We start from the raw sequence: 14,520 nt of genomic DNA, 5'->3' as shown, positions 1-14,520 counted from the left end.
CCCCCAAGTCATACTACATCAACTCAAGTACAACCAACATCATCACCAACCCAAGTCTTTGATGGACCAATTACACGTAGCCGAGCTAAGAAGCTACAACAAGAGGTGCACGCGCTACTTTATGAATTTCAATTAAACACTAATGAGAACTTTATGCTACCTAAATCGTGTATGTTGGTATTACTTAGGTTCACCAAAGACGAAGGACAAAACATATCAAAGGCGAATCAGCAAGAAGAGCTATGTCCGAGTCAGTCCAGCGCAACAGAACTGCCCAGAAGAAACAGTCATATCTTTTGATTCCCAAAAGCTATGAAGGCCCATAAGTACTTTTTGGAAAGCTCTTGAAGTCTAGTTTCCAATGCTTCTAAAGCCGACTTAATCAAATCTACCAGAAAGGCAGCCGACCTACTTTAGTGCTGACTGGTCAGAAGGTCAACAGTCTGCTTGATGACCAAGTTTTCGTATTAAACTGCACCATTCTACGAAGTTTCATTAAGCATGCTATATATGGTGAGAAAGCTTATCAAGTTAGCTTTCCAATGCAACCAGTCCCACGTCATTTGAAGATTCCTAGAAGAAGTTATTGTCAAAATACTGAAGGCTGCGCAGAAGTCAAACAGCCACACGGAAATCAGCTCTGCAGATCTCCCGAAGAGGCTCCTTCACATTAGCACGTGAAAATACTTTTGTTTCATGTTTATACCTCGCTAAGGCTGGTTGTTACTAGTATAAATACCCCTCTATGTCTATGATGTAAGGCAGCTTATGATAATCTAAAACAGAACCCTTTTGTTCAGCTATGTGCTAACAAATATTGAGAGTGATCTCTACCCCTTTGCTCTTATGAATTCCTTCGCGGGATTGCAGAAGCGGCAGCTTCATCCGCTCCCAATTGGTGCTCCTACTCCCTTCGAGGTTTCCTCGATTGATTGTAGGCTGTGTTGGTTGGTTCTTTGAGAGTGTGGTTGGGCGAATCCTCGATTCAGGCTGCCGGTTAAAGACGGTGGTTGGCTTCGAGTTTTATTTGTCAGGTTGCACTAGTTATCGCTGCTTGCAGCAAGTTATCTTGGCTTCTTCGAAGCTAGTTATCTGAAGATTGATCCTACGTCGTGAAGATCGGGCATCGTGACGCATCAAACCCTCAGGGACTTTGGCTACAATCTGAGCAAAGTCCCACTCCTATGTGATAATGAGAGTGCTATCCGCATGACGGATAATCCTGTTGAACACAGCCGCACAAAGCACATTGACATCCGGCATCACTTTTTGAGAGACCACCAGCAAAAGGGAGATATCGAAGTGTTTTATGTTAGCACCAAGAACCAGCTAGCCGATATCTTTACCAAGCCTCTAGATGAGTCGACCTTTTGCAGGCTGCGTAGTGAGCTAAATGTCTTAGATTCGCGGAACCTGGATTGATTTATAGCATACATGTGTTTTATGCCTTGATCATGTTCCTTAATGCATTTTGCTGTTTATTTATGGTGCTCAAGTTGTACAAGCACTCCCCGGACCTCACAAGTCCATTTGCAAGTGATGCACATATTTAGGGGGAGATGTGCTACAACTTGACCCTTTGAGGCTAACTTTGTGCTTGAGTTTGTTTAATTTAGTCTCAAAGGAGGTTTGAAAGGGAAAAGGTGGACTTGGACCATACAAGACTTCCACTGCACTCCGATGAAAGAGTAACTGATTCCAAGTTCATCTTTGTACTCTTATTGCCTGTCTACTCTTAGTTGAAGATTTTGGTGAGGCAATAGGGTTAAAGGGCCAAGATGGATCCTGTTTTGGTGCTTGATGCCAAAGGGGGAGAAAAATAAGGCCAAAGCAACAAATGGATCAGCTACCACTTGAGAATTGTGAAAATAGTAGAATAGAGCTTTTGATTTGTCAAAAATCTCTTATTGTCTCTTTTGTTAAAAGTTGGCCTCTTATGGGGAGAATGGTTGATTATGGGAAAAAGGGGGAGTTTTTGAAATCTTTGATCAATTTCTCTTGGAACAACTCTCTTTATGTCTCAACAAGTGTGTTTGACTTAGAGATAGGAAATTGAGGTTGATTTGCAAAAACAAACCAAGTGGTGGCAAAGAATGATCCAAATATGCCAAATTTGAATCAAAACAAAATTGAGTTTTCATTTGCATTGATGTTGCACTTCTTTTAGTTGCTTTTTATTGTGTTGGCATAAATCACCAAAAAGGGGGAGATTGAAAGGGAAATGTGCCCTTGGGCCATTTCTAAGTATTTTGGTGATTAAGTGTCCAACACAAGTGCCTAAGTGTTAAATTGTGCCAAGGACTCAAGAAGTGCAAATCAAGATTAAAGGTATGTTTCTAGACCTAGTACATTGTTTTGAAGACTAATGTATTGTGTCTAAGTGCTAGAAACAGGAGAAACAATTTTGGAGAAGTTGGTTGTGTACAGCCAAAAGGCTGCTCGGTCTGGGTGCACCGGACTGTCCGGTGGTGCACCGGACTGTCCGGTGGTGCACCGGACAGTGTCCGGTGCGCTAGGCTGGCGTCTGTCAACTGGCTGCTCTCGGGACTTCGACGGCGGTGTACGGCTATAAATCACCGGACTGTCCGGTGGTGCACCGGACTGTCCGGTGAGCCAACAGTCGGCCGCATAATCCGCGCGCGACGCGTGGCAAAGCCAACGGTCAGAAGGGGGCACCGGACTGTCCGGTGTGCACAGGACAGTGTCCGGTGCGCCAACGGCTCTGAACCGTCAATGGTCGGCTTCGCCAAAGAAGGAAAGAAATCCGCACCGAACAGTATCCGGTGGTGCACCGGACTGTCCGGTGCGCCAGGCAATAGAAGGCAAGAATTGCCTTCCTGGAATGCTCTCAACGGCTCCTAGCTGCCTTGGGGCTATAAAAGGGACCCCTAGGCGCATGGAGGAGCACACCAAGCATTCTCTAAGCATTCCTAAGCACCAAGACTTCAATTTCGCGCATTCTATTCTTTGTGATAGCAACTAGAGCTCCATTTGAGTAGAGAACTCTTTGAGTTGTGTTGAGAGCTCGTGTTGTGACTTGTGTGCGTATTGTTGCTCTGATTTTGGTGTCTTGTGTGCGTTGCTCATCCCTCCCTTACTTCGTGATTCTTTGTGAACATCAAATTGTAAGGGCGAGAGGCTCCAAGTTGTGGAGATTCCACGCAAGCAGGATATAGTAAACAAAGCAAAACACTGTGGTATTCAAGTGGGTCTTTGGACCGCTTGAGAGGGGTTGATTGCAACCCTCGTCCGTTGGGACGCCACAACGTGGAGTAGGCAAGTGTTGAACTTGGCCGAACCATGGGATAAACCACTGTGTCTATATGTGATTGATCTTCTTGTGGTTATCGTGTCTTGCAAGAATTCTTCTCTAGCCACTTGGCTTTATTGTGCTAACTCCTAACTAAGTTTTGTGGCATTAAAGTTCAAGTTTTACAGGATCACCTATTCACCCCCCCCCCAAACCGCTTGAGAAGATCTTGAGTGTACTTCATTTGGGAGATGAAGGTGTCGTCCTTGAGTTGCTTCACTTGGAATCCAAGGAAGTAGTTCAACTCGCCCATCATCGACTTCTCAAATTTCTGTGTCATCACCTTGCTAAACTCCTCACAAGACTTTTGATTAGTAGAACCAAATATTATGTCATCGACATAAATTTGGCACACAAAAAGGTCACTGTCACAAGTCTTAGTGAAAAGAGTGGGATCGGCTTTCCCAACCTTGAAAGCATTAGCAATTAAGAAATCTCTAAGGCATTCATACCATGCTCTTGGGGCTTGCTTAAGTCCATAGAGCGCCTTAGAGAGCTTAAAAACGTGGTCAGGATACCTGTCATCCTCAAAGCCAGGGGATTGTTCCACGTACACCTCCTCCTTGATTGGCCCATTGAGGAAAGCGCTCTTCACATCCATTTGAAACAACCTGAAAGAATGGTGAGCGGCATAGGCTAACAAAATGCGAATAAACTCTAGCCTAGCCATAGGAGCAAAAGTCTCCTCAAAATCCAAACCTGCGACTTGGGCATAGCCTTTTGCCACAAGTCGAGCTTTGTTTCTTGTCACCACCCCGTGCTCGTCTTGCTTGTTGCGGAACACCCACTTGGTTCCCACAACGTTTTGCTTTGGACGTGGCACTAGGCTCCAAACTTCATTTCTCTTGAAGTTGTTGAGCTCCTCCTGCATGGCCAACACCTAGTCCGGATCTTGCAAGGCCTCTTTGACCCTGAAAGGCTCAATAGAAGAGACAAACGAGTAATGCTCACAAAAATTAGCTAATCGTGAGCGAGTAGTTACTCCCTTGCTTATGTCACCCAGAATTTGATTGACGGGGTGATTCCTTTGAATTGTTGCCCAGACTTGAGTTTGAGGGGCACGTGGTGCTTCTTCCTCTATTACTTGTTCTTCTTGTGCTCTCCCTTGATCACATGCCTCTTCTTGATGAACATGTTCATCATCTTGAGTTGGGGGGTGCACCATCGTTGAGGAAGAAGGTTGATCTTTCTCTTGTTGTTCCTATGGTCGCACATCTCCAATCGCCATGGTGCGTATTGCGGCCGTCTGAACATCATCTTCATCTATATCATCAAGATCAACTTGCTCTCTTGGAGAGCCATTACTCTCATCAAATACAACATCGCTAGAGACTTTAACCAAACCCGATGATATGTTGAAGACTCTATATGCCTTTGTATTTGAGTCATAACCTAGCAAAAACCCTTCTACAGCTTTGGGAGCAAATTTAGAATTTCTACCTTTCTTCACTAGAATATAACATTTACTCTCAAATACACGAAAGTATGAAACGTTGGGTTTGTTACCGGTTAGAAGTTCATACGAGGTCTTCTTGAGGAGGCGATGAAGGTAGACCCAGTTTATGGTGTGGCAAGCTGTGTTCACAGCTTCCGACCAAAACCGCTCGGGCGTTTTGAATTCTCCAAGCATCGTCCTTGCCATGTCTATAAGTGTCCTGTTCTTCCTCTCTACCACACCATTTTGCTGTGGTGTGTAGGGAGCGGAGAACTCGTGCTTGATTCCTTCCTCCTCAAGGTACTCCTCCACTTGTAAGTTCTTGAATTCGGACCCGTTGTCGCTTCTTATCTTTTTCACCTTGAGCTCAAATTCATTTTGAGCTCTCCTTAGAAAGCGCTTTAGGGTCCCTTGGGTTTCTGATTTATCCTGCAAAAAGAATACCCAAGTGAAGCGGGAAAAATCATCAACAATAACAAAACCATACTTACTTCCCCCGATGCTGAGGTAGGCAACGGGCCCGAAGAGGTCCATATGAAGTAGCTCCAGAGGTCTTGATGTGGTCATCACATTCTTGCTCTTATGAGTACTTCCCACCTGTTTACCTGCTTGACAAGCTGCACAAGGTCTATCTTTTTCGAAACATACATTGTTTAGACCTAACACATGTTCTCCCTTTAGAAGTTTATGAAGGTTCTTCATCCCAACATGTGCTATACGGCGATGCCACAGCTAGCCCATGCTAGTCTTAGCAATTAAGCATGCATCTAGATCGGCCTCCTCTTTCGAAAAATCAACTAAGTAGAGTTTGTCGTCTAGTACACCCTTAAAAGCTAATGAACCATCACTCCTTCTAAAGATAGACACATCTATGTTGGTAAATAGACAATTATATCCCATATTACATAGTTGACTCACAGATAATAAATTGTACCCGAGCGATTCAACTAAAAACACATTTGATATGGAATGCTCGGATGAAATGGCTATCTTTCCTAGTCCTTTAACCTTGCCTTGATTCCCATCTCCAAAGATGATCGAATCTTGGGAATCTTTGTTCTTGACGTAGGAAGTGAACATCTTCTTCTCCCCCGTCATGTGGTTTGTGCATCCACTGTCGATAATCCAGCTTGAGCCCCCGGATGCATAAACCTGCAAGGCAAATTAGGCTTGGGTTTTAGGTACCCAACTCTTGTTGGGTCCTACAAGGTTAGTTACAATAGTCTTTGGGACCCAAATGCAAGTCTTGTCTCCTTTGCATTTGGACCCCATCTTTCTAGCAACTACTTTTTCGTTTTTACATGACAATACATACGTAGTGTTGCAAGCATGAAAGACAGAGATAGGTTTATTACACATTCTCCTAGGAGCATGAGACACAAAGTTTCTCCTAGGCCTACCATTAAAATTGGAACTTGAAGCAATCATAGCATGTGACTCAAAAGCATTATAATTCTTATTATAATGAGAACTTCTAGAAAATTTTCTATCATTATACATGAAAGCATGATTCTTTTGAATACTACTAGCCATAGGGGCCTTCCCTTTCTCCTTGATGGGAATGGGAGCCCTTTGGCTTGTTATGTTCTTGGCTTCCTTTCGAAAGCCAAGTCCATCCTTAATTGAGAGATGTCTACCAACGGTGTAGGCATCCCTAGCAAATTTTAACTTATCAAAGTCATTTTTGCAAGTCTTAAGTTGGGTATTAAGACTTGCCACTTCACCATTTAATTTTGTAATAGAAGTAAGGTGTTCAACACATGCATCAACATCAAAATCCTTACACCTATTACAAATGACAACATGCCACAAGAACTAGATTTATTAACTACTTCTAGCTTAGCATTTAAATCATCATTAATACTCTTTAAGCTAGACATAGTTTCATGACAAGCAGATAATTCCGAAGGAAGCATTTCATTCCTTTTAACCTCTAAAACAAGAGACTTTTGCACACTTACAAACTTATCATGCTCTTCATATAAAATATCCTCTTGCTTTTCTAAAAGTCTATTTTTTATTTAAAGCATCAATCAATTCATTGATTTTATCTACTTTAGTTCTATCTAAACCTTTGAATAGGCTTGTGTAATCTACTTCATCATCACTAGAGTCATCATCACTTGAAGTAGTATACTTAGGGGTATCTCGAGTGCTTACCTTTTTCTCCTTTGCCATGAGGCAAGTATGACGCTCGTTGGTGAAGAGAGATGACTTGTTGAAGGCCGAGGCGGCGAGTCCTTTGTCATCGGAGTCGGAAGAAGAGCAATCCGAATCCCATTCTTTGCCAAGATGTGCCTCGCCTTTCGCCTTCTTGTAGGCCTTCTTCTTCTCCCTCTTCCCGCTCTTTTCTTGTTCCTGATCATTAGCATTATCGGGACAATTTGCTATAAAATGACCAGTCTTACCACATTTAAAACAGGAGCGCTTTCCCTTTGCTTTGCTCTTGTTGGGATGCTCCTTGCGTCCTTTTAGCGTCGTCTTGAAGCGCTTGATGATGAGGGCCATCTCATCTTCGTTTAGCACGGCAGCCTCAACTTGTGCCACCTTGCTAGATAGCGCCTCCCTGCTGCTGCTTGTTGCTTTGAGTGCAACGGGCTGGGGCTCATAGATGGGCATTGGGCCATTCAATGCATTATCAACGTATCTTGCTTCCTTGACCATCATACGCCCGCTCACAAACTTTCCGAGTATCTCCTCGGGCGTCATCTTTGTGTACCTAGGATTTTCATGGATGAGGTTCACAAGATGAGGGTCAATAACAGTGAAAGACCTGAGCATAAGTCGGACGACGTTGTGGTCCGTCCATCTCGTGCTTCCATAGCTCCTGATCTTGTTGACCAGGGTCTTTAGCCTGTTGTACGTTTGCATCGGCTCCTCTCCCCTGATCATGGCAAACCTTCCTAGCTCGCCTTTCACCAACTCCATTTTGGTGATCATGGTGGCGTCGTTCCCCTCATGTGATATCTTGAGGGTGTCCCATATTTGCTTGGCGTTGTCCAAGCCGCTCACCTTATTGTATTCGTCCCTGCACAGTGATGCTAACAAAACAGTGGTAGCTTGTGCATTCTTATGAATTTGTTCGTTGATAAACACAGGGTTATCGGTACTATCAAATTGCATTCCATTCTCAACTATCTCCCAAATACTAGGATGGAGAGAGAAAAGGTGACTACGCATTTTGTGACTCCAAAAAGCGTAGTCCTCTCCATCAAAGTGTGGAGGTTTACCAAGAGGAATATAAAGCAAATGGGCATTGGAATTATAAGGAATACGAGAATAATCAAATGAAAAATTTGAGTTAACCGATTTCTTTTTCTCGTCTTAGTCGTCGTCTCTTGGGGAAGAAGAAGACTCGTCGCTGTCGTAGTAGACGATCTTCTTGATGCACCTCTTCTTCTTCCCGTCCTTCTTCTTATGACTCGAGCCTGAGTCAGTGGGCTTGTCGTCCCTCGGCTCGTTGAAGATGGACTCTTTCTCCTTATCATTGACCACCATCCCCTTTCCCTTAGGATCCATCTCTTCGGGCGATTAGTCCCTTTCGTGAAGAGAACGGCTCTGATACCAATTGAGAGCACCTAGAGGGGGGTGAATAGGTGATCCTGTAAAATTCAACAACTAATAGCCACAGAACTTGGTTAAGTGTTAGTATGGCTAAGTAGCGAGCTCTTGCGAACACAAGAATCACAGAAAAACAATCACAAAAGACACGCGAGTTTATCCCATGGTTCGGCAAGTATAACACTTGCCTACCTCCACGTTGTGGTGTCCCAATGGACGAGGGTTGCACTCAACCCCTTTCAAGTGATCCAATGATCAACTTGAATACCACGACTTTTCTTTGCTTATCACTTTTCCCGTTCGCGAGGAATCTCCACAAGTTGGAGTCTCTCGCCCTTACAATAAAGAACACGGTGAAAGCACAAGAGTAAGGATGGGAAGCAACACACACAAATCCGCAGCAATACACACGCACACAAGCCAAGACTTGAGCTCAAAATGAAGCACAACTAGTTCACTACAAGAACAGAGCTCAAATCACTATCACAGTCGATCAAGTGCGCGGAGACGGAGTGTGGAAGACTTAGAATGCTCAAATTATGCTTGGGTGGCTCCTCCATGCGCCTAGGGGTCCTTTTTATAGTCCAAAGGCAGCTAGGAGCCGTTGGATGCATTCTTGGAAGGCTAATCTTGCCTTCTGTCGGGTGGAGCACTGGACAGCCACTGTTCATGTCCGGTGCGCGATTTCCTTCCATTTCTGGCGCAGCCGACCGTTGCAACTTCGGGATGGTTGGCGCACCGGACACTGTCGACCGTTGGCTAGGGCCACGCGTCGCCCGCGGATTGCGCGGCCGACCGTTGCTCTGGCAGCCGTTGGCTCACCGGACAGTCCGGTGCAACACCGGACAGTCCGGTGAATTATAGCCGTACGCCGCCAATTTCTCCCGAGAGCGGCCAGTTTGCCGGAAGCCAGCCTGGCGCACCAGACAATGTCCGGTGCACCACCGGACAGTCCGGTGTGCCAGACCGAGCTGAGTCTTGGCTGCTTCAGCTAAGTCCTTTTCTTCTTCTCTTTTCTCTGATTCTAGCACTTAGACAAATATATTAGTACACACAAAAACTAATGTACTGAGTCTAGAACCATAACTTTGCCTTGATTATCACTTCTCTCTTTATTTAGCACATGAGAGCTTATTTAAATGTGTTGGGCACTTAATCACCAAAACATAATTGAAATTGCCCAAAGGCACATTTCCCTTTCAGTCATCACCCTGCTAAACTCCTCACAAGACTTTTGATTAGTAGAACCAAATATTATGTCATCGACATAAATTTGGCACACAAAGAGATCACCATTGCAAGTCTTTGTAAAAAGAGTAGGATTAGCTTTCCCAACCTTAAAAGCATTAGCAATTAAGAAATCTCTAAGGCATTCATACCATGCTCTTGGGGCTTGCTTAAGTCCATAGAGCGCCTTAGAGAGCTTGAACACATGGTCGGGGTACCTGTCATCCTTAAAGCCAGGGGGTTGTTCCACGTATACCTCCTCCTTTATTGGCCCATTGAGGAAAGCGCTCTTCACGTCCATTTAAATACCCTGAAAGAGTGGTGAGCGGCATAGGCTAATAATATTCGAATAGACTCTAGCCTAGCCACAGGAGCAAAAGTCTCCTCGAAATCCAAACCTGCGACTTGGGCATAACCTTTTGCCACAAGTCGAGCCTTGTTTCTTGTCACCACCCCGTGCTCGTCTTGCTTGTTGCGGAACACCCACTTGGTTCCCACAACATTTTGCTTTGGATGTGGCACCAGGCTCCAAACTTCATTCCTCTTGAAGTTGTTGAGCTCTTCCTGCATGGCCAACACCCAATCCGGATCCTACAAGGCCTCTTCTACCCTGAAACCGTGGAGACAAACGAGTAATGCTCACAAAAGTTAGCTAATCTTGAGCGAGTAGTTACTCCCTTGCTTATGTCACCCAGAATCTGGTCACCGGGGTGATGTCGTTGGATCGTTGCTCAGATTTGAGTTGGAGGAACCCGTGGTGCTTCTTCCTCCATCACTTGTTCTTCCTGTGCTCCCCCTTGATCCTGTTCCTCTTCTTGAGGTACCTGTTCACCGTCTTGAGTTGGGGAATGCACCATTATGGAGGAAGATGGCTGATCTTGCTCTTGTTGTTCCTGTGGTCGCACATCACCTATCGCCATCATGCGCATTACGGCCGTCGAAACATCATCTTCATCTATGTCATCAAGATCAACTTGCTCTCTTGGAGAGCCATTAGTTTCATCAAATACAACGCCGCTAGAGACTCCAACCAAACCCGATGATTTGTTGAAGACTCTATACGCCTTTGTATTTGAGTCATACCCTAGTAAAAACCCTTCTACTGCCTTGGGAGCAAATTTAGAATGTCTACCTTTCTTCACCCGAATGTAACATTTGCTCCCAAATACACGAAAGTAGGAAACATTGGGTTTGTTACCGGTAAGGAGTTCATACGAAGTCTTCTTGAGAAGGCGATGTAGGGAGAGCCGGTTTATGGCGTGGCAAGCTGTGTTCACAGCTTCCGACCAATACCGCTCGGGCGTCTTTAATTATCCAAGCATCGTTCTCGCCATGTCGATGAGTGTCCTGTTCTTCCTCTCTACCACACCGTTTTGATATGGTGTGTAGGGAGCGGAGAACTCGTGCTTGACGCCTTCTTCCTCAAGATACTCCTCCACTTGCAGATTCTTGAACTCGGACCCGTTGTCGCTTCTTATCTTTTTCACCTTGAGCTCAAATTCGTTTTGAGCCCTCCTTAGAAAGCACTTTAGGGTCCCTTGGGTTTCTGATTTATCCTGCAAAAAGAACACCCAAGTGAAGCGGGAAAAATCATCAACAATTACAAGACCATACTTACTTCCCCCGATGCTAAGGTAGGCAACGAGTCCGAAGAGGTCCATGTGAAGAAGCTCCAGTGGTCTTGATGTTGTCATCACATTCTTGTTGTGATGAGTGCTTCCCACCTATTTCCCTGCCTAACAAGCTGCACAAGGTCTATCTTTCTCGAAACAAACATTGGTTAGTCCTAACCCATGTTCTCCCTTTAGAAGTTTATGAAGGTTCTTCATCCCACCATGTGCTAGATGATGATGCCACAGCCAGCCCATACTAGTCTTAGCTATTAAGCATGCATCTAGATCGGCCTCCTCTTTCGAAGAATCAACTAAGTAGAGTTTGTCGTCTAATACACCCTTAAAAGCTAATGAACCATCACTCCTTCTAAAGACAGATACATCAACGCTTGTAAAAAGACAATTGTAACCCATGTGTCACAATTGACTTACAGATAGAAGGTTGTAACCAAGCGACTCTACTAGAAATACATTCGAAATGGAGTGCTCGTTGGTGATGGCTATCTTTCCCAAACCTTTGACCTTGCCTTGGTTCCCATCTCCAAAAATAATTGTATCCTAGGAATCCTTGTTCTTGACTTAGGAGGTGAACATCTTCTTTTCCCCCGTCATGTGGTTTGTGCATCCGCTGTCGATTATCCAGCTAGAGCCTCCGGATGCATAAACCTGCAAGGAATTTAAGCTTGGGTTTTAGGTACCCAACTCTTGTTGGGTCCTACAAGGTTAGTCACAATAGTTTTTGGAACCCATATGCAAGCTTTGTCTCCCTTGCATTTGGATCCCAATTTCCTAGCCACTACTTTTGCATTCTTACATGAAAGAACAAAAGAAGTGTTGCAAGCATGGAAAATAGTAGTAGATTCATTGCACATTTTCCTAGGTACATGGTGCACAACAAGATTTCTCCTAGGCCTACTTCTACCATGCACAAAAGTAGAACTAGAGGCAAACATAGCATGTGAATTAAAAACATCATGATCATAACTCCTGTTATAATGAGCATGGTTAGCAATTTTCCTATCATAAATGAAGGCATGGTTCCTTTGAGAATTGCTAACCATAGGATCCTTCCCTTTCTCCTTGTTGGGAATGGGAGCCCTTTGGCTTGTTAAGTTCTTGGCTTCCTTTCGAAAACCAAGCCCATCCTTAATTGAGGGGAGTCTACCAACGGTGTAGGCATCCCTAGCAAATTTTAATTTATCAAAATTAATTTTGCAAGTCTTAAGTTGAGCATTAAGACTTGCCACCTCATCATTTAATTTGGTAATAGAAACAAGGTGTTCATCACAAGCATCAATATCAAAATCCTTACATCTATTACAAATAATGACATGCTCAACACATGAACTAGTTTTGACTTCCTCTAGCTTAGCATTTAATTCATCATTTAAACTCTTTAAACTAGAGACCGATTCATGGCAAATAGACAATTCAGAGGATAACATTTCATTTCTCTTAATTTCTAAGACAAGGTATTTTTGCACACTAATAAATTTTTCATGTTCCTCATATAAAATGTCCTCTTGTTTTTCTAACAATCTATCTTTTTCGTTTAGAGCATCAATTAATTCATTAATTTTTTATACCTTAGCTCTATCTAAACCTTTAAAAAAACTAGAGTAATCTACTTCATCATCAGAAGATTCCTCATCACTAGAAGAATAGTACTTAGGTGTATCTCGAATACTTACTTTCTTCTCCATGGCCATGAGACACGTATGGCGTTCATTGGGGAAGAGCGAAGACTTGTCGAAGGTTGAGGCAGCCAGTCCCTCATTGTCGGAGTCGGATGAGAGCAGTCAGAGTCCCACTCCTTTCCAAGGTGCGCCTCGCCCTTCGCCTTCTTGTACTTCTTCTTCTTCTCCTTTTTGCCGTGTCTTTCTTGTGCCTGGTCATTCTCATTATCGGGACATTGAGCAATAAACTGACTAGTCTTACCGCATTTAAAGCAGGAGTACTTTCCCCTTGTTTTATTCTTGTTGGGGTACTCCTTGCGTCCTTTTAGTGCGGTCTTGAAACGCTTGATGATAAGCGCCATTTCATCTTCATTGAGGCCAGCAGCCTCCACTTGTGCCACCTTGCTTGGTAGCTTCTCCCTGCTGCTGGTTTGAGGCAACAGTTTGAGGCTCGTAGACGGGTAGTGGGCCATTAAGAGCATCATCCACGTATCGCGCCTCCTTCACCATCATACGCCCGCTCACGAATTTTCCGAGAATTTCCTCGGGCGTCATCTTGGTCTCTGTTGGATTTTCATGAATAAGGTTAACAAGATGGGGGTCAATTACTGTAAATGACCTTAGCATGAGTCGGACGACGTCATGATCCATCCATCTTGTGCTTCCGTAGCTTCGGATCTTGTTGACCAGGGTCTTGAGCCTGTTGTAAGTTTGTGTTGGCTCTTCTCCCCTGACCATGGTGAATCTCCCTAGCTCGCCTTCCATCAGTTCCATTTTGGTGATCATTGTAGCATCATTTCCCTCATGTGAGATCTTGAGGGTGTCCCAGATTTGCTTGGCGTTGTCCAAGCCACTTACTTTATTATACTCTTCCCTACAAAGAGATGCTAACAACACAGTAGTAGCTTGGGCATTCTTATGGATTTGCTCATTAATAATCACAGGGTTATCCGTACTATCGAAATGCATTCCATTTTCCACTATTTCCCAAATGCTAGGATGGAGAGAAAATAGATGACTACGCATTTTATGACTCCAAAATGAGTAGTCCTCTCCATCAAAGTGTGGAGGTTTTCCTAGAGGAATAGATAGTAAATGCACATTTGAATTGTACGGCATGCGAGAATAGTCAAAAGAGTAGTTTTGATTAACCGTTCTCTTTTTCGATGAGTCATCGACATCGTCGTCTCTTGGTGAAGAAGAGGAGGTGTCGCTGTCGTAGTAAATGATCTTCTTGATGTGCCTCTTCTTCTTCTCGTCCCTCTTCTTGTGACTCGATCCTGAGTCAGTGGGCTTGTCGTCCCTTGGCTCGTTGAAGAGAGACTCCTTCTCCTTGTCGTTGACCACCATCCCCTTTCCCTTAGGATCCATCTCTTCGGGCGGTTAGTCCCTTAGATGAAGAATATGTCTTTGATACCAAATGAGAGCACCTAGAGGGGGGTGAATAGGTGATCCTGTAAAATCAAACACTAATAGCCACAAAAACTTAATTTAAAGTGTTAGTACGACTAAGTGGTTGAGAGACGGGTTCTTGTGGACAAAACAATCACAGAGAAAGCAACACAAGACACACGATTTTTATCCCGTGGTTCGGTCAAGTAGCACTTGCCTACTTCCACGTTGTGGCGTCCCAATGGACGAGGGTTGCACTCAACCCCTTTCAATTGATCCGATGATCAACTTGAATACCACGGTTTT

Source organism: Zea mays, chromosome 4 (assembly GCF_902167145.1).
Source record: "Zea mays cultivar B73 chromosome 4, Zm-B73-REFERENCE-NAM-5.0, whole genome shotgun sequence".
Lineage (NCBI taxonomy): Eukaryota > Viridiplantae > Streptophyta > Magnoliopsida > Poales > Poaceae > Zea > Zea mays.
Note: the sequence above shows the minus strand (reverse complement) of the source record.